This window comes from Corvus moneduloides, chromosome 3 (genome assembly GCF_009650955.1).
Source record: "Corvus moneduloides isolate bCorMon1 chromosome 3, bCorMon1.pri, whole genome shotgun sequence".
Taxonomy (NCBI): Eukaryota; Metazoa; Chordata; class Aves; order Passeriformes; family Corvidae; genus Corvus; species Corvus moneduloides.
The window spans coordinates 5,501,403-5,525,282 of NC_045478.1; the positions used below are offsets into that span (position 1 = coordinate 5,501,403).

Consider the following 23,880-nt stretch of genomic DNA (forward strand, 5'->3'; position numbering starts at 1 on the left):
AGAGCCTGACTTCAGGAGTGCTGAACAGTCGTGGCATGCAGGGACTCCAGTTGGTGTTTTGGATGCTCAGCACTTCAGAAAGTCGGGTTCTTAAATGTAAGTGCCATTTAGTCGTATTAAACATCTGCTTGTAGAAGCTTGCTGCCTTGCCTGTCTGTTATTATTTGAAAATATTTTAATAGAGACAGTGATGTCAGGTTGCTCTGTTAGGAAAACTTGCCCGTTTCTATATGAGAAAAGGTCTTCTGATGATTTTTTTCTCAGAAAAGACTTATTTAATTTTACCTAATCTCTTCCAGTCTATCTAGATTACTGTCCAGGGACATCTACTGTGTCACACAGTTTCTGAGCTGGGTTGAGACAGTGCTTTGCACTCTGAGTGATGCAGTCTAGAGATGGGGTTGTATAAGATCTTTGGGAATGATTAGGAAATCCTGCAGATATTTTTCTCTCCTCATATGCAGTACAAAACCTCTGCCATACGCACATCTTAGCCAGCAGAGCTGCCTTCCAGCTGGGAGAGCGGACAGAAGTTTTCCGGAGAAGTTGTCATGAGGTCATAACTGACCGACAGATAGCCAGAGATTACTGTAAAGGAAGTCGAAGGAGAAAAAAGCAGAGCAAAGAAACCACCCAAATCTTTACCTAAGCCCCCCTTTTATGCCTTTGCCTTTCCTCATTGCAGCTACAGAAATAATGATTTGCCCTTCCATAGTGGTACCTTTAGAATAGGAGGCACATACATCCTCCTTTCTGGCTGCTTTTGGGACAAACCCAGTCATGGGAGAAATCATGAGGAAGGAGGGAGGAGAAGTCTATATATTTTTATATTTTTCCTGACTTCCAAAAACTTTAGTTTGTCTCTAGTCAAAGGCAGGCTCCAAAGTCAAGGACCCCAACTTTCTTTATTAGTGTGAATGGAAAAGCAGCTCTGAGCTTTGAGCTGAAGCTTTTCAGGGGGAGAAAACTGCTCTGTCTCATTCAGCTCCCGAGCGTTTCTCTGCTGCCACAGCTTGCAAGGTGCACACGTGATGAAAGGTATGAGCAAACATCACATCGCCTTTTTGTCTGTGCACGCTGCGGAAGGCAGCGAGAGCCAGCCAGGGGTTCTGCTCAGCCCCCACATTAACTGTTTGGCCGACCTGGCTTATAAAACACAGATAAGTGATTGAGATTTTTGAGATTCCTTGACTTAAAACCATAACAGTTTTTAGGAAGTTCTCCCTCTTTTCTTTCAAAGGCAGAGAGGGTGGAGGGATAAGTCTGAGTCGAGTGGAATGTGCTTTGGAGTAGAACAGCTTTAAATCTTTCAGTTTGCCTTCCTTTTTTAACTTTTCTTTTTTCTTCTTCTTTTTTTTTTTTCCTTTTCTTTCTTTTTTTTTCTTTTTTCTTTTTTATTCATTTTTCTTTTTTTTATTTTTTTATTTTTTTTGTTTTTTTATTTTCTTTTTTTTTTTTTTTTTTTTTTTTTTTTTGTTGACTGCCTGTCAGGAGCTGGGCTGGTGGCCAAGCAGGAAATGACACATCGAGAGGCATTTGTGTTGTGCAACATTTTGTGGAACTGATGCAAGGATACATTGTCTGTTTACGCATTCCTCTGCTAACAGCCTGCATGGCAGTAATTTTATTCAGGGACACATGGCATGCTACAGCAAGGAGCTAGAGCCTTAACATCTCTTTATGCAGAATTATCACAGCAGTTAAACCACTATGTGTGTCCCCCGTTTTGAATAGTCTCTGGCCTGCCTTCAAAAACCACTCTACCAGCCCCCCTTCCTTCCCAAGAATATATTTGTTTGACTGTGGGGTTTTTTTTCACTGTGGTAAATTGGGGCAGTGCGGAGAGAGAGAGAGAGAGGGACTTTGCAGAACAAGAGGAAATTTTACAGGCAGGTCCCTACTTCGTGCATCCAGCTCTGACTGAACGGAGCAACGCAGCTTTTTCGGGCGATGCGTTGCAGACACCGAAGGCGTCAGTTTGCATCTGCATGTGGTTTGGCACGGGGAGGTTTTTCATTAAAGTCAATGCTAAATACCCCGAGATGTGATGAGCGAGTCTTGGGGTTTCATCCAAACCAAAGTTAGAAAATCTGTGGCTCTCTCTGGTGTCTTTCAGAGTGACAGATCTCTACTGAGGTTGGCTGGGTAGGTCCGGATTTATCCCAGCTACTGTGGGAGCAGAGGAAGGCAGAGTGGGCAGTCTGGGTTTCCAAAGTTGCTCTAAATGACTTTGTAGTGTTTAATATATGCACTCTAATGCTCCTTTGTAAGAAACGAGGCAAAATGTGATTGTACAGCCAGAGAAATGTTCAGCAGGGCCATGCCATGAGGTTTAGGTTCTTTTCTGTGATCATCATTAGTGTATTTCAGCATGAACACAGTCCATTTACAGGCTGAGACCTGACTTCCTTATCACCAGGTCCCCAGTAAGGAGTTGCAGTGTTTCTATTTCCAGTGGTACAACACCAGGTCCTTACTGCAGCATAAAAGTCACGACACAGTTTCACTCACCATCATTTGCTGCTGGTTTATTTTTTACAAATGTGTAATTTCACAGAACTGTCCTAGTTGGGGACTGGAGCTCCTGAGCGTTCCCGGAGATTGTAAGAAGCTGGTGGGATGATTCAAGTGTTTCCCACCAAAGGTGACAGACATTTCATATGCCAGTGGTTTAGGTTTACTTTTGAGATGAGTGTGCAACCCACAGAGCAGGGCTCCTTACGGTTACTTCAACCAGTAGTGAGGCACAGGCACAGGTTGTCCAGAGAAGCTGTGGCTGCTGCAGCCCTGGAAGTGTTCAAGGCCAGCTTGGATGGGGCTTGGAGGAACCAGTGGAAAGTGGATACTGGAAAGTCTCTCTGCCCATGGCAGGGGGATTGGAACCAGATGATCTTTAAGGTCCTCTCTAACCCAAACTATTCTATGATTCTCTGATTCCATGATTCTCTGATTCTATGACGCATGCTGCTGTGGCAAGGTGACCTGGGGCTCTTGGGGTGGTAGTTGCATCTCAAGGACCAGTCAGTTCTTATTTCTTCCACTGTGGCTAGAGAGGGGCTCATGCATAAAATCTCATTGTCTGAGAAGCAGACTGTGAGACAAAATCATTTCTGGTGTTTATGACTTTTTTTCTATTGATGTAGTGCGTAGAGTGAATCAAAAGCAAAACTACTGAGTTCGCTAATGGTTTGAAATCATGCACTGTAGTTCTGAAATCTCAGCAACCTGTGTGACAACACTGGGCTCTCTGCATAGGAGGACACTGCTGCCTAGAGAGGTGACAAAGTGACCATGTATTCACTGTTACGGTGATGAGATTATGTAAAGCAGATGCACAAGTCTGAGCATAAGACTATTCCATAAGATGTCCTCACCAACAGCAGTGCAGTCTTGCTTTGTATTTGTCAACAGAACAGATTGTTTCCATGCCATTGTAGAGGGAATACTTGCTTCCAAGCAAATCTATTCCTAGTACATTTGGCATGTAATTTGACCATCACAGTGATTCTTTCATATTGCAGCTATTGCTCTTTGTATTCAAAGTGTCCCTCCAAGCTACAAATAAAATCATGGCCCCTCTATGTAGTTATGTTGCTTAGTTGTATGATAAGACAGTTTTGCCCTGAATAGCTCATAGTCTCCATTTAATATACAGATGGGGAAAAGGGGCTATAACCAAACAAATGAAGTAACAGTGGAAGTGATTTCATTCTGTATCCCCACAGGGCTTGATTAGGAGAGGAAAAGGGGTGACCATTTCACAGTCACAGAGTCAATTATGTTGGGAAAGACCTCTGAGATCATTGAGTCCAGCCTATGAGCAACCAGGTCCATGTTAGCCAGACCATGGCACTGAGTGCCACGTCCAGTCTTTCCTTAAACACCTCCAGGGGCAGTGACTTGTAACTCTGTGACTCTACTCCATGTAGGTACTGTGGAGGAAGATGGTATTTAAAAAGGCCATAAGAGTAGCTTTCCACAGATGATTTTGTTCCATAGTTTTCTCCCAAGAGAACTCTTGGTTATTGTCACTTTTGAAATGCATTCAGCATTTTTTTCTCAATCTTCAGTGTATCACCTCTTACACCTCTCCCTTTACTTTCCAAAGTGGTTTGGGAAATAGGGACCAGAATGAATATATTTGGGAGACACTGCATCAGAATAGTGTAAGTGAAGTACTTAGGTTGCACTTGCTTACTGTCTATTCCAAATTTCTGATTAAAGTTTTTATAAAATTTATTTTTTATTCCCCATATAAAATTCATTCTCCTCTGAAATGTGGTCATCCCAGACGTGAAACACAGATGCTGATTTAACCAGACAAGGAATGCAGAAGAGGAAATGAGGATGAATATCATACTTAATTGAAACTTCAGGGAAAGAAACTGAGTAATGATCTCATGCTGCAGTATGTTTGGGACACCAGAATCCTTCTCAGATGAAGAACTGGGTTCCTTATTGCCTGTATTTTCTCAGATCCCCTTTTATAAATCTCATCTACAGTAGACCAGCTTACTCAGCACAATAGTGGCTCACTGTGGGCTGAAGGTGGCTTTCAGCTCTCCAAAAATTAGACATGTAGAGTAGGTTTCCTCTGAAGTGAATGAAGAGACACAGGCCCTTGCAGAGAGTGATTCATATGTTAATGCTTATCTTAGAGAGCAATGAAGTGCCCTTTGGACTCTCATCCCTTTCCATTGATACTAAATGGAGGCTTGATGACTAGCCTAGACTAGGCACCCTGGTTTTGAGATGGCTGGAATCAGATGAGATTAGGAGATATTATAGTCCCAAAGTGTATTAAGCCTGCTGTGAAGCTCAGACAGCCCGAGTTAGGTGTAAAACAGGTAGTCCAGGGTGCAATCACAGGGAGCAGGAGCTCAGCGTTGGATTAACCCAGTGTTCACTCACCTTCTTGGGTGGGGGCTTTATCTGGTGTTGAACGGTGAACAGTTCCTGCTGCTTTTCTGACAGTGTAAGGAATTGTTTAAAGCTGACTTTGAAGTGTCTCTACAGCTGCCATAATGAGTGCAGTGTACACATACCTTAAAAATGATGCTATCTACTAAGGCATCATTATCACCTCCTGCAGGATTTCAGCAGTCAGGTACTGCTCAGACCCCACTCAGCTTGGGTTGTGTGAACTGCTGAGATTAAAACTCAGGTTATTTAGCTGTAGGCAAAGTAAGATTCTCACACTGCAGTTGCAGCTACATAAGAAACATTACAAAGGTGACAATACACTTTACAGGTATCGCCTAAAGGTGAAGTATATCGGGGAACACATTTGAAGATTTTCCTAACACTGGGAAGTACTTCATGATTCCAATGTTTCTTCTTCACGACAGAACGTATTAATTGTTCCTCCCTTATCCAAACTTAACATGCTGCCCATTCTCCTGTGGTTCTGAGATGTAATCTTTCCCACAGCGTGGGAAGACAAACCCTTTCACCTGATTATTGCCAGCATAAATGTTTAATGCTTCCATCCCTCTTCAAACTCTCCCACTGCATTTTGTGAACTTTACTCCCACTTCATAATGCCCTGCTTCTTTAGTAGCCCTGCTCGTTTAAATTCAGGGTGCCAAAGGAGGTATTAATCAGGGTGCTTACAAGTGCAGAATCTGCTTCCTGCCTGTCTGTAATCCATGTGAGTAATGCCAATTAGTTGTCTGCTTCCTTAAATCCTCATGCACTTTCTCATTCTTGCATTCCTGCAGCAGTAGACATGGTCTTCAGTGTCAGTGCAGTCAGAGGCACTTGGGGGTGTTTTGTTTCATTGCTCTTAGAGCTCAACAGGAAAATCACCACCTCTGAAGCACCACAGAAATGTGCTGGGGAAGAAACGGATGAGTCCAGCTCTTGTATCTCTACTTTAATTTGCTAGTCACAGGGATCTAAGTCATTTTATTCCAGAGGATCACTTCAGATATCATGAGACAAGTAGACAATTATATACAGCAGTTTCACATTGGTGCAGCTTTTTCTTGGAAAGAAGCAGGCACATGCAGGCATCATTACAGTCCCAGGCCTGTTTTTGTTTCTATATGTTAAATCACAGATTAGATTTGCAAAGAAACCCAATTTTAAATGATTGTAATAAAAAGGAGATTGTACTAAATTCCAGAGAATATTAATTGAAAAGGGATGGTGTTCACAATCATTTTTGGTGGTTTGGAAATTCAGGCCTGTGTTTCTCAGCATTATGGAAGCTGGAAAGGAATAGAGACCTGGAAATACAATGCAAAATGTGTGATACTAGCCACAGGTTAGCAGTACAGAGGGAATTACACGTGGAATACTTTTTGGGGGTTTTTTGCATGTGTACATATGTAATCAAGGACCCAGTTTCAGATTCTTATAAAACAACATGCTTCAATTAATTCAGTTATCTAGTGAATTTATAAAGCACTGTAGACATGTGAAGTTTAATAGAGTTGGTTCCACATTTCTAGGATACCGATTAAATCAAGAATAATTTAATTCAATAATTTAGTTTTTCATTCCTCGGGTCTCTTATCACCATAGACTCTAGACTGGTGGAAAAGATTTTTTCTTTCACATTGGACACTTTTTGGCTATGATGATCTGGGCTATGGGTCCCCTCACACTTTTGGCCATTTTTGATGTCTTTGAACAATAGTTTGTAAAACCAGTGCTGCAGTAAAATCATCACCTCTGTAGACAGAAGTGTTGACTACAGAAGAGGGTTCAGCAATAGAGCTGTGAATGTAAATAATTCAGTGTTTCACTTCATCAGCTAAGCAGTCCAAATGAAAATTCTTTTTGTAAAGGGACATATGGGTAACATTTTCAGAGATGCTGGGTGGATTGGTTCTCCTTAACTATAGCTGCCTGAAAGCTTGATGTTGTGTCTCAATGACTCACCTCCTGTCCACTGTGGTCAAGGAAGGAAATGTAAGTGTGAGTTAGAAGCTGGTTTATCCCACCCTAAGCCTCTGTAGGTGTCAGTGGGGGTGTGGGGGAGAGGGGACACGAGGCAGCCCAGACCACGGGACTGGCACTGGGTGCTCTGCAGGTGCTTGAGCTGGGTTTAAGCAAACTACCTGGCTTACCAGCAACTGCAGTAGCACACAGCTCTGAAGAACTTCTTCATACTCCTTTTTTTATTGTTATTTAAACCTTTTAAAAGGGAGCTTAGTGCCTGCTTTCTCAACAGCCACACTGAAGGACTGCTCTCCAAAACTCATTACAGTTTAGGGTGTTGTTGAACCCCTCCTTGTTAGACATAAATAACCACTGTGTGGTTTATAACTTTTATGTTTTCCACTTCTGTGCCTGCTTGGTTAAAACTCCAGGCACTCAGTGCAGAAGTGTCTGCCCTGCTTTAAAACATCATTCCCCATGCTGATGGGCTCTCCCAAAATCTGTGTTCCCTGCAGCTCAGCAGCAGTCTGGCTCTTATACGTGATCCTCATCAGCTTCACGGCAGAGTCAGACAGTTTAATTAGCCTTTATCTTCTGCTGTGCAGGGGTGAGCCCAGGGTATGTCTGTGAGTGCCCTGAAGAAAGCTCACACAGCAATATTCATTGCCCGCGGTGTGAACACAGCCATAAACTTCCCTGGGAATCAGGGCAGCAGAACTGCAGCACACCAAGGATACTCCAGCTCAGTATTTAGGCAGGGTCTGTGCTTTGCATCTGTTCAGGCTTACTGATCTGTGTTATTAGTTTCACTCTTATTATTATTTTCTATTCCTGAAAGATGGCAGCAAAAGAGAAACTTGATAGCAGTTGGCTTGTAGAGATTGTCTTTATTACAGGAGAGAGCAGGAAGGACTTGGTGCTTCCAAAATCCAGATAACAGTGACTGTTCCTTAGTCTCAGCTCAAAGATGAAGGAAGTTTTTTGGGAACTGTGTTTACATCCATGTGGGATGCAAAGTAAACACCTCACTAACTGCATACATGCCATGCAAATTAAAATGAGAGCTGTTTTTCTCTGGTGACTTGTTGTAAAAGGGAATAACCAGTAGATTTAAGGTATGTGACAAAGGGGTACTTACACATCAGATAAATAATAACTTTTTTGACATAAAACAAATAGATTTTTTTTTAATTATAGAACAGGTACCTCTAGCTCTGGGTCTTACTTTATGCATATGCTTCAGACGAAAATTACAGTAGGAAAAGTCCACATCTGAGCACTCGGAAGTGGGACATGCCAGTGGATTGTCAGTGTGGCTTTAACCCATGCCTGTTGTGTGTGAGAGACAGAAAAAGTCCTTTACTGTAGCAGCATGTGCTAGTTTATCCATAGGGCAGCAATATCCCGTGGGATGGAATACACCCACTCACTCTTATTTTTCACACAGAGAGTATGATCTAAGAACACCTTGTTTTAAGCAACTTAACTGTAGTCACTACAAAAAACTGTGTGGCAGAAGCATAAATCTGGGTCAGCCATCAGCTACCTTTGCCAAGCTGTAAACAAAGCTTTTAACTGATAAAATCTAAGGAATTTTTATTCGATGAAATTTTAGTTTTCCAAGTTGCATAATTTTACCAAGTCTGGATGGATTTCCATGGGGGTTCTGGAAAAAAGAGCCAATCTGCTGAGCCAAGTTTCAGAACTCCACTCCAAAATAGAGTGACAAAAAAGCTCCTTCAAGAAAAGATTGCCAAAAATGTTTTTCGAGGTGCTACGTTTTCCCTGAGCTAACTCATTTCCAGGAATGTCACAGCATTTTGGTTGAAATTGAAGAAGCATGTTCCATGCTCATGCAAGAAAAATGGAACACAAATAGTCAAAGTTCAGTGAAGTTGGGAGCAACTGAAAATTGGGTTTTGTAATGGGAAGTGTTGGGTAACTGGAATGATAGGCTGTTCTACCAGCTCCAACTCTAACATATTTGATCTAATGTGTTACTAATTTGAATTGAAAAATAATCCACGAGCTTCAGTAGAAATCCTGCATAGGAAATTAGGTCGGCAGCTGGCAGGGGCTCCTCGTGGGCAGCTCTGGAGTCAACAGGCCAGGTTGGTGACAGGCAGGGGATGAGTGAGGTGCCATCTCCAGCAGCCCTGGAGAGCAGGATGTGATTCCTGCCTGTGCACTGGGGACGTGCTGGAGGAGGCAACAACATTTGTAGAAGATGAAACTGGGACTACAGCAGCCGGCAGGGCCTCTGGAGGCGTTGTGGGTTAGAAGGCAGCGTGGCCCCGGGCACCAGCACTTGGCAGGGCTCTGCTTCCCCACCCTCAGCCTCTCCAGAGGGGTAATTTGGGGTGCGTACTCTCCAACTGAATTGGCACAGTCTGCACAGGAACTGCAGGCTGTAACACACACACACACACATGGGGTGTGAGCCTAGAGGGGTTTGGGCTGTATTTTGGGACTCTTCAACATGCTCACGGTGAAGAGCCTCCTCACTCCCAACCCTCCTGCACCTTGGTGCCCCTTTGCCTCACTGAGAAAGCCAGTGAGGGCAGTGCTGCTGCTGAAAAGGAGTATTTTTAGGCAAAACACCCCCAAGTGTTAGGAACCACAACCACAGGAAATAAGCATTGATAAAACCTCCCCAAACTCTACTCTGAAAGCTCCCTGGGTTGGCTTTGCACCCTGCCTGAGTCCCCTTCAGCTCAGGAGAGAGGCAGCCACAGCCTGTGCCAGGCATCATCCAAGCCTCATGGTGGGTACAATCCAGACCTAATCGCATTGCTGAGCTGCAGCTGGAGTCACTGACTGTGGAAATGGGAAGAAAGGCTCTTCAGTATCCTAAGAACCTCCTGGCAAGGGTATGGAGCCCTGTAAAATCCAGGACGAATTACTGGTCCTTCTGCAAAAATGGACTGGGTGAAGGTGACACAGGGGCACTGTCTGGGGGAGTTCAGGTAGTCTGATGTCAGCCAGCGAAAAAACACTTACTTCTTGTTACCTTCTCCTCTTTTACATGACTCAGAGCTGCTGAAGAATCACAGAATCATTAAAATTGGAAAAGACCTCTAAGATTATGAAGTCCAATGGTTAACCCAGCACTGCTAGGCCCACCCCCAAGCTATGTCCCCAAGTGCCATGTCCATATGTTTTTCGAACGCTTCCAGGAACGGTGATCTCACCACTTTCCTGGGCATCCTGTTCCAATGCTTGACCCAAGGTGTTGGGTCCATTTAAAACCAGCAACCAAAGTTTGAACAGGTTTGAAAGCTGCTCAGAACACTGTTGGCAGTCTTGCAAGTTATACCTGAGATGTGCTCCTGCACAGAAATCTTTCCCTCCTCTGTGAAACACACACTCTCTTATTTGAATCTGCCCCCTGAAATGGGGCTGCACGGAGTGTTTTCCTTGTTGACTCCTTAACCATTTGCTGGAATGGGACTCAGTGATGAGTGTTCTGGGTTTTTATTAAGTTAAAACAAATTTTCTTTGGAGACAGATTTGAATGCTGAGCAAAAGGCACTTTCACAGTCAGTTTTATTCCCCTCACTACTACAACTTCATTTAAGCTTTTCCCCATGTCTTTTACTCTCACGGTGTTCCCATCCTTGGAAGCCAAGCAGCTTGAGAGCTGAAAGAGAAGCGCTGTCAGGAGGGTGATTAAAACAGGGATTGATGCAGCTGGGAGCCAGGGTTCAGTCACCTCCCTGGGCCCCTGTGTTGCTGCTATGTCAGACACAGTAGCTTTACCCTGTGCCGCGAGTTTATGCGTTTTTTATTGTCTGATGCTGCCAGAAGACGCTGAGCCCGGAGTAGCTGGGCTGTGCAAGCTCTCAGTGGTGGAGGGCAGTGTGCTCTGAAAGCCGCTCAAGTTCCCCCTTTAATTTGTCACTTATGGGTCGTATCTTTTTTACATTTACATTTTAAAATTAGTTCAGCGTGTCCTGAGCTTCGGTTCCAGAATCCACGCTGAAAATTACCCAACTTTACGAGTTCTTAAAAAAATTCCAAAATCCCTCACTTAATTGACGTTCAGTATGCAGAACAACTCATAGCTATGGGAAGGCTTTACATTTCTATAAGGATACAAGTTTGGGGAGAGATTAGGTTTTAGGGCCCATATGCAACATGGAACAATTGTGTCTACTTGGTCATCTCTTCAAAGAGGAAAGGGAAATTTGGCCCAAATTTCAAAATAAAAAAAAAAAAAAATTGGCATAAAAGTCGCACTGGTCAACATAAAAGGATTTCTCCAACATAAATTCGATTAAATGTAAAGCCAGACTCAGCAAATGCTTGAGATCTCCCATATGGACTGAAGAACAGTTTTACATTGGAGCACAACACACTCTTTTGGAGTGCATCTGAGACTGCTCCTGTTTTGGAAGCCTGCTCAGGTCTTGTTGGAATGATGATTTAGGCTGTATGTAGCAAAATGCAATGTTAGCATATTTGAACCATCAGCATAAAGACTCTTTGTTAGAATAAATGTTTCTTTTTAAAAAGAAAAAAATGATCCTACCCTTTGCTATTTTTCTATCCCTTAAGCTCATGTCAGGAAATTTGGAAGACCAGCTCTCCCTGGCCACATGAGTAAGGCAGGGTGGTTCAGTGGCTGACACATTTGGATGTGAGTCCTTTAGGTCTGTCATCTGTCATCTCTGATGTCTTTGTGACGTTAGTGCATTTGAAAATCCTTCCAAACTTGCTGATATCAGAGGAAACTGGGTACCTCTTTCTCTTGGCCTCAGTTCTGTGTGAAATATGAATAATGACACTACCCTACTCTAGGAATGACATGAATATGAGAACATGGTGAAGAGCAAGGTGTTTGTTTACTCAAGCTGTGTTTTTAAGGCATATTCCCATCCAAAGTACATCACAATATGAGTCAGAAAGCTTCACTTTCCTTTCATAAATGGAAACATCTTTACATATATATTTTTCATTTCTTAGATGGGAAGAAATGGGTTTTGTTTTTCCTCTTCTGTTAGCTGTGAGTTCTCATCATACGCTGCTGCTCCGCATTGCAAACAATGTAGTTTTCTTAGGCTCCAGATCTTAATTCCTTGAACTCCTTGAAGGCATTGCTGGAGGTAAAGGTGGCTTGCAGGAGCAAATCTGCCATTAAATCAGCCTTAATCTGAGTTAAATACCTGGTGCTGCTTTCAGAGAATGGCAGGTACCGGGCTCTTGTAGTGCCTCCTTAGGAGCTTTACAGCCTGGAGAGGTGAAAACCAGACAAGACAGAAAGTCTGGAAAGTTGAAACTCCTGGATGGATAGATATTCTTTTTGCATTTGTCTCATACCACTGACTGTCAAATGACAGTGCTCAGGTGCACAAGCTTTTATCAACTGAAAGTTTTGTGACTTTGGGGAAATGAATCAGCTGCTTTTGTGCAGCCAAGGGGAGGAAGCTCCACAGCCGGTGCGGCTGCCTTGGCGCACGCGTGTCTTGAGGGGTGGGGAAGGCAGCCATCCTTAACCAAACATTTGCAACCTGCTGTTTTAGCTGGAATAGGAAAACCAGCTTGACAAGAATGAATGGCTTCACCAAGCAACATTCAGGGGAGGTTGGTGGGATTTTAAACAAATCTCCTTAAGCAAGCATGAAAACAAGCTATTTAGCACTCATTAATGTCTCAGGTTAAACTCTTGAATAATTTGTCACGGTTAGGCTCTTTTGGTTTCATTGGTGTTTTTCTAGTGACTAACGAGATGACAGCTACACATGCTTCTTGGTATGCCACTGTTCACAATAGGGTTTAAAGTTGTGTATTTGTTATTGATGTCATTAAAGTGATGCATTTGAGCTTGGTTTCTGAGGCAGCTGACTGGGTGGTTGGGACTAATTTCTAGCAATGGTTTTGGAGGTTGAAACCAAAGTGTGTATAAAAGGAAATGTTTCTTCTTTTAAGCAAATAATTTGAACCCAGATGAATGAAATTTTAGCAAGTGGGCATCAACTCTGAGTTAATTTTGACATAGTTGTCTGGAAATCATCACCAATTAAAATATTTTTATGAGCTCGAATGTAGTATTGTCTTTCGGTGCTTATGTAAGAGGGGAACAAACTGCTTGTTTAACCCCAGCCTTGAGACTACGGGCCAGAATATCTGCCTGAAGTCTTTGCCATATGGAGCTGGGAGGGCATGGACCTTGGCAAACCTCACACTGTTGCAGAAGGCAATTTCCCCACCTGAAATGAAAAAATTCGTAAATTTAAACAGATCACTTGCACCCTGCAGAAGTCATTGTGAGTCTTGGGCGTTCAAAGAGGGAAGAAGCAGCTCTGTGGCCCAGGAATCCTGGTTGAGAGTAAAAATGAATCACCTGGGTTGTCATAATTGGGTTCTTTCATGTACTCCTACAGACTGAATAGCCAGGGAGATACTCCTTCATTTGTACACACCTTTCACACCTGCACATAAAGAAAACCTTTGATCCAGAGCTTGATGGAACAACAAGCTGAGTATATGCAGAATTAAAAGGATGCACACCACCCTGACATATTTTTATATCTTTTTAGACACAGCATATGTGAAATAATAATGAATACCCAGCCTGATGGGGAGGAGCACTCTCTGCAGTTTGAATTTGTCCTTTTCATGAGAGCACCATTTTTTCCTGGTTTTTGTGTTGCAAAGAGAGTTGAAATGTTGAAGACTAGTATAAATGTCTCTTGCTGTACTTCCAACCACAGTCTCACTTATTCAATGAGACAGACTTTTAACATTTAAATTTTTCTTAATGGTGTTTTATAGTTTTTTGCATTTTCTTTTATTATGTTATTTGCCTACATATGCACATACATACATAATAGTACAGCGTGCTTATGAAACAGCCTGTCACCTGTTTTTGTTGTCCATTCCATGATTATCATCCTTTCATTCCTGTGCAGTAGTGTGCTTCTTTTATTCAGACTCTCAACCCTGTAGATAGATGTTCAAATATTTCAACACAAACAAAGCTGTTTATATTATATTTAACTTACAGAATCATTATAGCTTTGGTATGTATGCATGGAATTTGCCCTACTGTGAAGTGTTAACACTAGACCTGTGCCCCACTTCACTCTTCAAGAAGGTAGACCTGAAATTGCACTTAATTTCAGCTTCCAGTTGCGTCCATACCAAGAAAATTTCAGGGCTTAGTTGCACGATCAAGTTACAGGGGATGTCTATGTTCCCGTGTCGGCTGAGCTATAGCAGCTGCCTGGTAGGTGTTCTTGGCCCCCCCCTAAATGTAAGTTGATTTGATTTAGCTTAGCCCTCAATAAAAGAGGCTTAAGATAAGTAGAATCACTGCACGTTCACCAAGGCAGGGAGTACATGTGCAGATCTTCAGCATCCAGGATCAGGACCTGGTAACCCACTCCACCCTGGGAAGTGGCTGTGTGTCTGTACGGTCCTATACTGGCAATTGCCAAGCAAAAATTGACATTTTTAGACCTATATTACCATACCTGCTGAATCCCCTTAATCCCTGGGTTTGTTGTTTGCATAAACGCAGTTTGTTAGTTCTCTATGCAGCCCACAACACTGTTCCTCACAGATAAGGGAGTTTTGAGGGTCTCATTTGAAACAGAAATTATTTTATTTCTCAGTCTGGTTGGGGAGAGCTTTTTTAGAGACACTTTGACAGGTATTTTAGAATCTAAATTTTACCAGTCTTTACTGCTTAGATATTCTGGATACAGAAAAATAGCTTGCATTTGGTTACCTTCAACTCCATAATTCCCACAGACTATAATATTTAGTATAGAACAACCTAGAGCTGATTTAAGAAAATTGCTTTTAAATCCCCTGTGGCCTCTTTTGCTTGCTAAGGAGGGTGAAGTTGCAACACTTCTCCAGGGCATAGGCAACAAGCAGGATCATGAGCTCTGTGTGTGAGGGCAGACTGTGGGCCTGGATCCTGACTTCTGGTGTGAATGAGAACTCATTCAGTTGTTTCACCTCCGAGTGAGTTATCTAAACTTGTACCTCTGGATTTATAGCAACATACCTTTAAGCTGTTCTTCCTTATGACCTCCTTAGACAAGGGATTTGAGAAAGTAGTGAGTTTGGGTTTTCCACTTAGAATTTCCATTCATGGGATTGTTTGGGTTGGAAGCAACCTTAAAGGTATCTAGTTCCAGGCCCCCTACCATGGCTTTCTGCCCTTTCTGCAGCCCCTTTGAACAGTCAGGATTTCCAGTTCCTTAACTCATAATCCTCAGGGTATTTCCTCTACTCTGTGGTCGTCTAGCAGGTGGTGTCTGTCCCTGTAGTGATTCTTGGTGTCCCTAATGACATTTGGTTCTTATTATATGTAAATATGGGCGGTCCATGGTTGGTTATAAACATGCACGTCCATGGGGAATCTCCCAACTTTTTCCTGTGGATTAAGATGAGAAGTTTGTAAGGGAGGAAAAAAGACAGGACGGTAGGCCAGCTCCTTCCTGAGCTCAGGTGGACTTTGCATTCAGGATTTGTCAAGGCCATGCCCAGTGGGAGAAGCTGACATTGGAACCTACTGCAGATACAACAGGAAAGGCAGAGGGTGTCATGGAAGAGGCATCTGCCATAAGTGCCTCAGAGTCCCCACTTCAGGTCTCCAGGAAAATTGGGAAATTTATGAGCCCTGTAGATTGGTGTGACAATAAATCTGTGCTGGGGCAGAGGATTCCTCTGCCTTGCCCAGCCTCAGGCAGGAGGAATCCCTGGGGCTGGGGGACCTGAGGGCTGCTTGGGTGTTCCCTTCCAGCCACAGCTGTGCTGTCTGTGGAGGACAACAGTCCCCAGAGCTCTTCTCATCGGTATCATACCATTCCCCAGTGCTCCTCTAATCAGCATCAGTCAAAATGAGCTGGCTTAGCAGAGTCCTGCTCCAAATCAGCAGTAGCTGTGGTGGAGGATGAGTGAGTTAGAGGCAGGGTGTGATAACCCCAGCAGCTGGCACAGCTGCAGCCTGGAGAGGCCACGTGAACACAGCCCTGACTGTGCTGGACTGCTACCCCCCCAGGCTGAGGGAACATCCGAGCTGTGTGATGGATAGCTGGGACTGTGGAGTGGACACTGACCAGGTTTCCATTAAACATCTTGCTGAGATCGGCTTCTGCTTTGGGAATGGAAAGTGAGCTCCAAAAAAGTAATTTCCCATTAGCTGAGTGCCTAAACAAGATTTATTTTTTAAAGCGTTATTTAAAAATTTATAGAGTTTGTTAGGCAAAGAAAAATTTTAGTCTGAGTGAGCTCTACAACAGTGTCTGAAATCTCTGAAAACAGAAGCTTTTCTTGGAAAAGTTGACAGTGTACTGGCCATAAACCTGCTGCTTCAAGGCCTTGTTGGTCATTTCTCCCTCACGGGGGGAAAATAATTGAGATCTATTAGAGGGCAGAAAGCCTCCAGGCTGTTTTAATCTGGAGTCCTGAAGCCTGACATTAATGAGAATTTTTTTTTTTTTTTTAGCCAGTATTTGGCCACTTCATTTCTACATTACAGACAGTAATAAATCGTCAAGCTGTTTGTGAAAAGTTTGGCTCGATGCATTTCTAAATGCAAGGTACCAGCGCGGTCACTGTGAAATCCCCTTTCACTGTGGCTCACAGTATTGCAGTGACCTTTTTTGTTGTTTTTTGTAATTAATAGCTTAATTTTCTGTCACTTCTCTATGCTGCCTATATAAATATTTCTGAAATGGAGCTCCTCATATTTGCTAACCTCATCGTTCATTAGCAACAGTGAACACATGGGAGTAATTTGGGATGCCAGGTGTGTTCCTCTCTGTGTTACTGTCCAGAACATCCCTCCTGTTCACTCAAATTGTGTAGAAAACCTTCTTCACATTGAAGACAAAAATGTGGAAATGGGGAATTCTCTCCTGCTGCTCCACATCTGTTGGCCAGGGTGCAACCATAAAGAGTACCTGGTACAGCCAAGAAGTAACTAATGTCCCCATATTCCCATCTCTAAATGCTTACAGTTCACAAAGAAGCCCAGCAAATTACTAAAATTGTAATTTTTGAGAAAGTAGGCTTAAATGTCTAGTGCTCTTATGGGTAGGGCAGTGAAAGGTTAGTAAATGAGAGGAAGACAAGAAAATTGAGATGAATGAAAGACATTAAAGAAGCAGTGTTTCTGGTCTCTGTTGGTTTGTTTTCTGCAGGAAGCCACCAGAAAATAAAATAGAGGAAGAAAAAAAATGGATTAGTTTGTAAGGAATCAAATGGAGAAGAAGGCAGGAAAAGGAATGTGTGAATATTATTTATTTGTGCTGCTAGCTGATAAATTGTTTCTCTCTTAGCTGATTCATTAAAAGCTAAGAATCCAGCATGTTTTGAATGATCATTTTCATCACACTGATTTAAGTTCAGTCATTTCTAAGACATGGGACAGAGCAGAACCTAGAGTGCTCTAGAACCTACCAATAAATTCTGAGCAGTGCTGATGGAAGAGACTGATATTTAACAAATCCATCCTTTCAAGATTAGTTGAAAAAATGTTCCATTAAATTGTTTTTTTCTGTGCTGATAATTTTCTGTAGACCCCAGTACAGAGCAGATAAACACCTTTCCCTTCTTGAGAGGATTTTGGCCTTCCAGAATTATTACCCATTTTGCTACGAGCCATGTAGTTCATTACAGAGTTCCAGAAGCATTTGGACCATACTCTTAGCACATGGTGTGACTCTTGGAGGTGGTCCTGTGCAGGGCCACGAGTTGGACTCGATGCTTGTGGGTCCCTTCCAACTCAGATTATTCTGTGATTCTGTGGTTCTGTGATGTAGGAAGAAATTCTTCCCTATGAGGGTGGGGAGGCCCTGGCACAGAGAAGCTGTGGATGCCCCATCCCTGGAAGTGTCCAAGGCCAGCTTGGATGGGGCTTGGAGCAACCTGGGATAGTGGGAGGTGTCCCTGCCCATGGCAGGGGATTGGAACAAGAGGATCTTTAAGGTCTCTTCTACAAACCATTCTGTGACTCTATGTCTTTAATACAGTTTCTTCCCACTGACACAGACAAGAAAGTCCAAACCTTCATATAGTACTCAGGTAAACAGGCATCCAGTGTGTGCAAGCATGGGAAAAAAGCTTTAGAGGTTCCATCTTAAAGAACCAGGGTGAGTGGAAATCCCCATCAAGATAAGGAACCAACAGTCTGTGCCATTTATAAAAAAGACAGACGGATCACTGGCATTTTCCAGAGTTTTGCCTCCAGGACATGGCAAAAAGCTAAGGCTGTTATCGTTTGTGGTCAGAGATCTCATTGTACTTTCACCAGCATGTTCATGTTGGGCAGTGAATGCCAGCCAGTACAACCTTACACAGGGGAGTTTTCACTGCTGCTTCATGTGATTAGCACGTTTTGATCTGATTGATGAGTTTCTGACTTCCATGCAAAGTCCCCAAATTACCTGATGTGATTCATTGGTGAGGACAACAATTCTTGCTGTGGTTTTTACATCACTGGTGTTTGTTTTTTGCCAAACTAAGACTAAATTTCCTTAGATAGTCATGGTCTTGCCTATTGAGTAGGTTTCTGTGCAGGTTTGGTCTTAGTTCTCTATGTCAGACTGGAAGAAAGTGCGCTAAATACATGAAGTCATAATACTCCAAAATTAATAAGTAATGCTTTTGGAGAGCTAGAATTGTCTTAAGGAAGAAGGTGATATTTCATAGACTCATAGAATGGTTATTGTTAGAAGGGTACCTTTTTGGCTAAATGATTTCAAAGCAGAGCTGCATCTTGATAAACTAGGTTGCATCTCTGAACTTTCAATTAACCTGTCGGAAAGTTATATCAATTTATAGAGTGAATCAGTGTTTGAGTGCACTTTTCCTGTCTTTTTTTTTTTTTTTTTTTGTCCTTCCTTAAAACCTCAAAACCACGATGGGTAATTCCCCCAAGATCCACTTTAGACATCTGTGGTGTGTAGTGTGAAGAGTAGGTGCAGCTGGCCAAACCCCGGCACTCTTATCCTTTTGAACATTTTCCTCCTGTTTGGGTGAATAACATAAGCTGCTGCCCTTCTCCCCACAAAACCAAAGGCCAATAGCTGGAATAGCTGTATCAGCCTAAATCTTGCTTCTCTTGAAGTGGGAGTTTTGCCATAAACTCAGAGGAGAATTGGATCTGGTCATTCCTGCTGGGTGAAACCTCTGTCTCCAGTTTCCACAGCTCAGTTGACAGCAATTCTTCCGCCACAGAGCTGAGAGACCTTATCAAGCATGAAAAACTGACAAATAGTGTTTAACCACAACGATCACCACAGGAAACGTTGGCCTGAAATTTCGGTTTTGTTTTGAAAACAGAGGATTTGGGGGGGAGAGAGCATTGTTAAATCCAGCTTGGATCAAAATACATTTGTAGCTTTTTTTAGTGTGTCACAGAAAGACAATGCCATCGCTGACGTCTTCAGTGGTTCTTTGCAGTGTTGAAAGGCTCAGTCAGAGCATTTTGCTCAGATGTGGGACCTAGAAAGTCTGAGCTTAACAAACCAACCTTATTTGGTTGTATTAGTAAGGGCAGTTTGATAATGGTCAGTACACTTCTGTAATTTTATCAGAGGTGCAATAGCTTTGTAGTAAGGCGTGTGACTCTGGTGGACAAAGAGCTGGACATGAGCCAACAGTGTGGACTCTGATCCCAGTAGCCCAACTGTGTCCTGGGGAGGACTGGGCAGTAGGTGAGAGGGGATTCTGCCTCCCTACTCTGCTCTTGTGAGACACCTCCTCGAATACTGCATCCAGCTCTGGGGTCCACACCATGGACCTGTTGGAGCAGGTCCAAAGGAGGCCACTCAGAGGGCTGGAGCACTTCTGCTGTGAGGACAGGATGAGTTGTTCATCTTGGAGAAGAGAAGGCTCCAGGGAGACTTTACTGCAACCTAGTATTTAAAGGGGGGTTATAAAAAAGAGGGAGAGGGATTATTTTACACAGATAGTGATAGGACAAGGGAGAACAGCTTTATACTGAAAGAGAGGAGATGTAGACTACATGTTAGGAAGAAATTTTTTACTCAGAAGGTAGTGAGGCCCTGGCACAGGTTGCCCAAGAAGCTATGGCTGCCCCATCCCTGGAAGTGTTCAAGACCATATTGGACGAGGCTTGGAGCAACCTGGTTTAGTAGCAGGTGTCCCTGCCCATGGCAGAGGGGGTGGAACGAGGTGATTTTCAAGGTCTCTTCCAAGTTAAACCATTCTGTGATTCTGTGACTCCAAGGCTAGGAGGGGATTTTTCAGTACCATGTTCCCCAGACTTGAAATGGGAGAAAATTCCCCAGAGCTAGCTTACAACACAAAGGGATAGAACATGGAAGGGAAAGCAGAGGGGAGGCTGCCCTGTATAGGGCACCATCAAGAGCTGAGACAAAACCTCTGCCCCTCAGCAGAGCGTCCTCTGCCCATCCCACCCGCAGAAACCTGAGGTAGTTGCAGGCACCAAGCCGAGGAACTGAGAAATGGATTTTTTTATTTACATTACCATAGTTTATCTGTAGCATAATGTTGAAATTGCCACTAGAAAAAGATTAGAACCATGTTTCCTGCTGGGTTTCCTCGCTGCTCGGGGCCACACACGCGCAGCGTGTGCCATTAACCATTGCAGAGCTCCCGTGCCCAGGGCAGGAAGGTGCTTGTGCATGGCCTCTAGCTGCACCAAGATTTGCCAACCATCAAGAAAACAATCCCCTGCACCATTCAGTCATACCCTGTGGTTTGCTGCTGGTATATACCTGATTTCTGCTCTATTCTCATTGCCCTGGCTGATTTTTTCTTTGCATTTACCTTTTCGATCTAAGGCAATCAGCATTTTACATTATGAAAAATCCTGCAATCCTGTGGAAAACTTTCTCCCCTTCCTTCACCCCCCTTGCTGCCTGGAATTGTGTCTTTCTGACACCATAGACGGATTGGCATGCTAAAAGTATGTGTGTGCTTTCTTCTGATTTAATTGGATTTGCTTGTCTGAAATGTAATATGTTTGCTAATTCCATAAACGAGCTACTGTAACTAAAATCAGACACAGTTGCCCAAAAAAAAAAAAGCAAAAAAAAAACCCCAACCAGATTGCATCTTTGTCCAAAAAGGATATTTCCATGCTTTAAGGGTGGTCTCCCTTCTCCCTTTAAAATGTTCTTTAATCACTGTGTGTCTTGGTTAACATCCCTGTTTTTACAGTATTCCTGTACGTTACATTCAGAATTGGATAGGTGATATTTTAATACACATTTTATTGTTTCGAGTGAAAGCAGTTTCATTTTCCCTGGATTCTTTACCCACTGTTGATTGAAGGATTGGAAGTTTTATACTGTGATCTGGCTAGTTGAGGGAAAAGATCTGCAGCCCAGGGTGGCTCTGAAAAAAACATTCTCAGAAAAGTCTCTGCGTTGTGCTTGTAGCACAACCCAACACTGAAATTTAAAACCATATTTCCATTTCCTTGTACTTGATGTGGGGCACCCAATTGTACTTATGTCCTGTGCTATTTCAGGGTCAAATGTAGGACGTAAAAAAATTGTGTAGGAAATCTCAACAAGGGGACAAATTTCCCTCCATAAAGATATGGTTGATTCTTTTCTGTATTCTGGAGGCTTCAATCACATTTTTGCTGTCTATCAACCGAAGGAATTCATGCAGCAGTCAGAGGCAAGCCTTATGCAACACGACAGGTGCTAATCTTCCAGGAAATTCATCCTACATCCCACCCATTAAGGGAATTTTATGTAAAAATGGTTTAATGTCTCTTTAAAGGTGTCAGCAAGCATGTGAGGACCACACAGCTTGGGTTCCACTGCAAGTAATGGAGTGAAATTGTCTGCATAATTATTTTGGTTGGATTGAGAATCTGCAGCCCTCTCTTGCTGCAGGAAATAAACCTCTGTTAAAACCATATGGCAGAATTCTCAGAAGAGACGTGAGTACAGGGCCACTTCTCTTTCACATCTCTAGGCAGAGCTGGAGAAAGTTGTTATGTTTGTGCATAATTAATCCTTCTTTTTCCTTGTGAGCAGACACAAAAATGTCATTTTTAGCATGTGTGAGGGTGCTGGTGTGTTTGTTTGCATACACACACACACACACACACACACACACACACACGTACTCTTCCTTTCAGTGTACTGAAGCAGCAAGAATTGGGGCTGCCTTGGAACAAAATTAGAGCCATGGAAGGAATGTACCTTCATGTGTACACAGCAATCCTGCATAACTGAGAAACGCCATCAGAATGAGTTATGCTTAAATTTGGGATAAGCAACAGACTTTCAGAGACCACAGGCAATGGAAAGGATGTTACCTGGCTTTAAATGAGGCACTTAATGCACATGCAAAGTGAAATGCAAAGGGCAGGTTTTAATTACAGTGCACCTTGGAGCTCAAGTCCTGTGAGGAGCAGCTGAGGGAGGTGGAGGGGCTCAGTCTGGAGAAAAGGAGGTTCAGGGGGAACCTTATTGCTCTCTACAACCATCTGACAGGAGGGTGCAGCCAGGTGGGGATCAGTCTTTTCTCCCAGGCAACCAGAGACAGGACAAGAGGACACAGTCTTAAGCTGTGCCGGGGGAGGTGTAGGCTGGACATTAGGAAGCATTTCTTCACAGAAAGGGTGATTGGGCATTGGAATGGGCTGCCCAGGGAGGTGATTGAATCACCGCTCCTCAAGGTGTTTAAGGAAAGACTGGATGTGGCACTTAGTGTCATGGTCTAGTAGACAAGGTGGTGTTAGGCCATAGTTTGGACTCAATGATCTCAAAGGTCTTTTCCAACCGAGTTGATTCTGTGATTCTGTAAATGCCAAGGAGTGAAAATCTCAGAGTTTGGTAGCGGTTCAGTTGTCTTAACTGCCAAGTGAACAAGCCGTGACCTTCACTTTAAGTTCACCAGCCACAGTGTGCATCTATTTATTTTAGTGAGGTTTTATATCCCAATCAACAAGAAAGCAAGAAACATAATCAAAATGTCAGCAAAACAGTAATACCAGCCATTCTTAGATGCTATCAAGAAACTTTATCACAAAAAAGCAAAACAGGAAAAAAGACTTTTCAGTCTCAAATCCAAATGATGTTTTGGAAGCAAATTACCCCCACACCTGGTGAGAGAGTGAGGGTAGGCATGGATGTCCTGTCCAAATGATGCCATGAAATATCAGTATCATGAAGAAGGGGGTGTATCTCACAAGACATGTAATTTTAAACCAGTGTCATGTCAGAAATGCTGCCAGTTGCTGGGGGTTAGACTTGATGGCAGATAACCCTTAGCAGTAGTTTGGCCATCTAAATCCATCAGAGATTAGAAATTGGATTCAGTGTAATTTAATGTTGGTCCTTTGATGAAAGGGGATTGTTAGCATGTGGAATCTTTTGTCAAGGGAGGAATAACTTATATTTGTATCAAAACTGGTCAAGGACAGGAACACTGACAGCCAAACTCCCTTCTGCTGCCAAAAGGAGAATAATCCCATGGGCCCTGTGGGAAGCTGGAATGAAAGGACAAGGAATGATCCATCCTACCTGGAGAAGAGTTAAAAACCAGATTTCTTCCTTTTTCATAGTGCTGAGCTCTCTGCAGACTTTTAGTGAAAAAATATCTTTCTTTTTTTAAGCTTTGACTTCCTCAGAGTTTGTGTTGAAGCTGGAAAAAGTTTTCCATCCGTCTTTTCTGTTGTTGCCTTTTTACTTCATTTAAATTGGTTAAGACAGATGAGTTTTGCTTATTAAAAAAACCAAGGCAAGGCACCACTAGAAGATATCCAATTTCTTCAACATCACCAGGGCTGCTTGCTTTACTTTTCTTGGACAAAAGGGAAGAGCACTTTGCGTTCTATTTTCCGACATTCTTTGATGGAATAAAATAATCAGGGTTGAACTTAAAGAAGAAGGAAACTCTCCTATATGAGTGTTGTCCTCTAATCCAATGGCTGGAGTGTGCCTTATTTTCTTTGTGTAAAAAAGCAAACAGTGGGGCTAAAAGGTAGTCTAGAGAGCTCGTGTCTAAATTCCATAACTG

General features: G+C 42.9%; 1 protein-coding gene and 1 long non-coding RNA gene across 6 annotated transcripts in view; both read left to right on the forward strand.

Annotated features, from left to right (window-relative positions):
• The window catches only part of RUNX2 (RUNX family transcription factor 2), a 215,829-nt gene that overhangs the window by 75,608 nt on the left and 116,341 nt on the right, over positions 1–23,880 (forward strand). The window lies entirely within an intron of this gene.
• Positions 2,188–19,910, forward strand: LOC116441727. Its single transcript, XR_004239222.1, has 3 exons — positions 2,188–2,199; positions 14,219–14,225; positions 19,566–19,910. It is a non-coding gene; the product is annotated as an uncharacterized LOC116441727 (long non-coding RNA).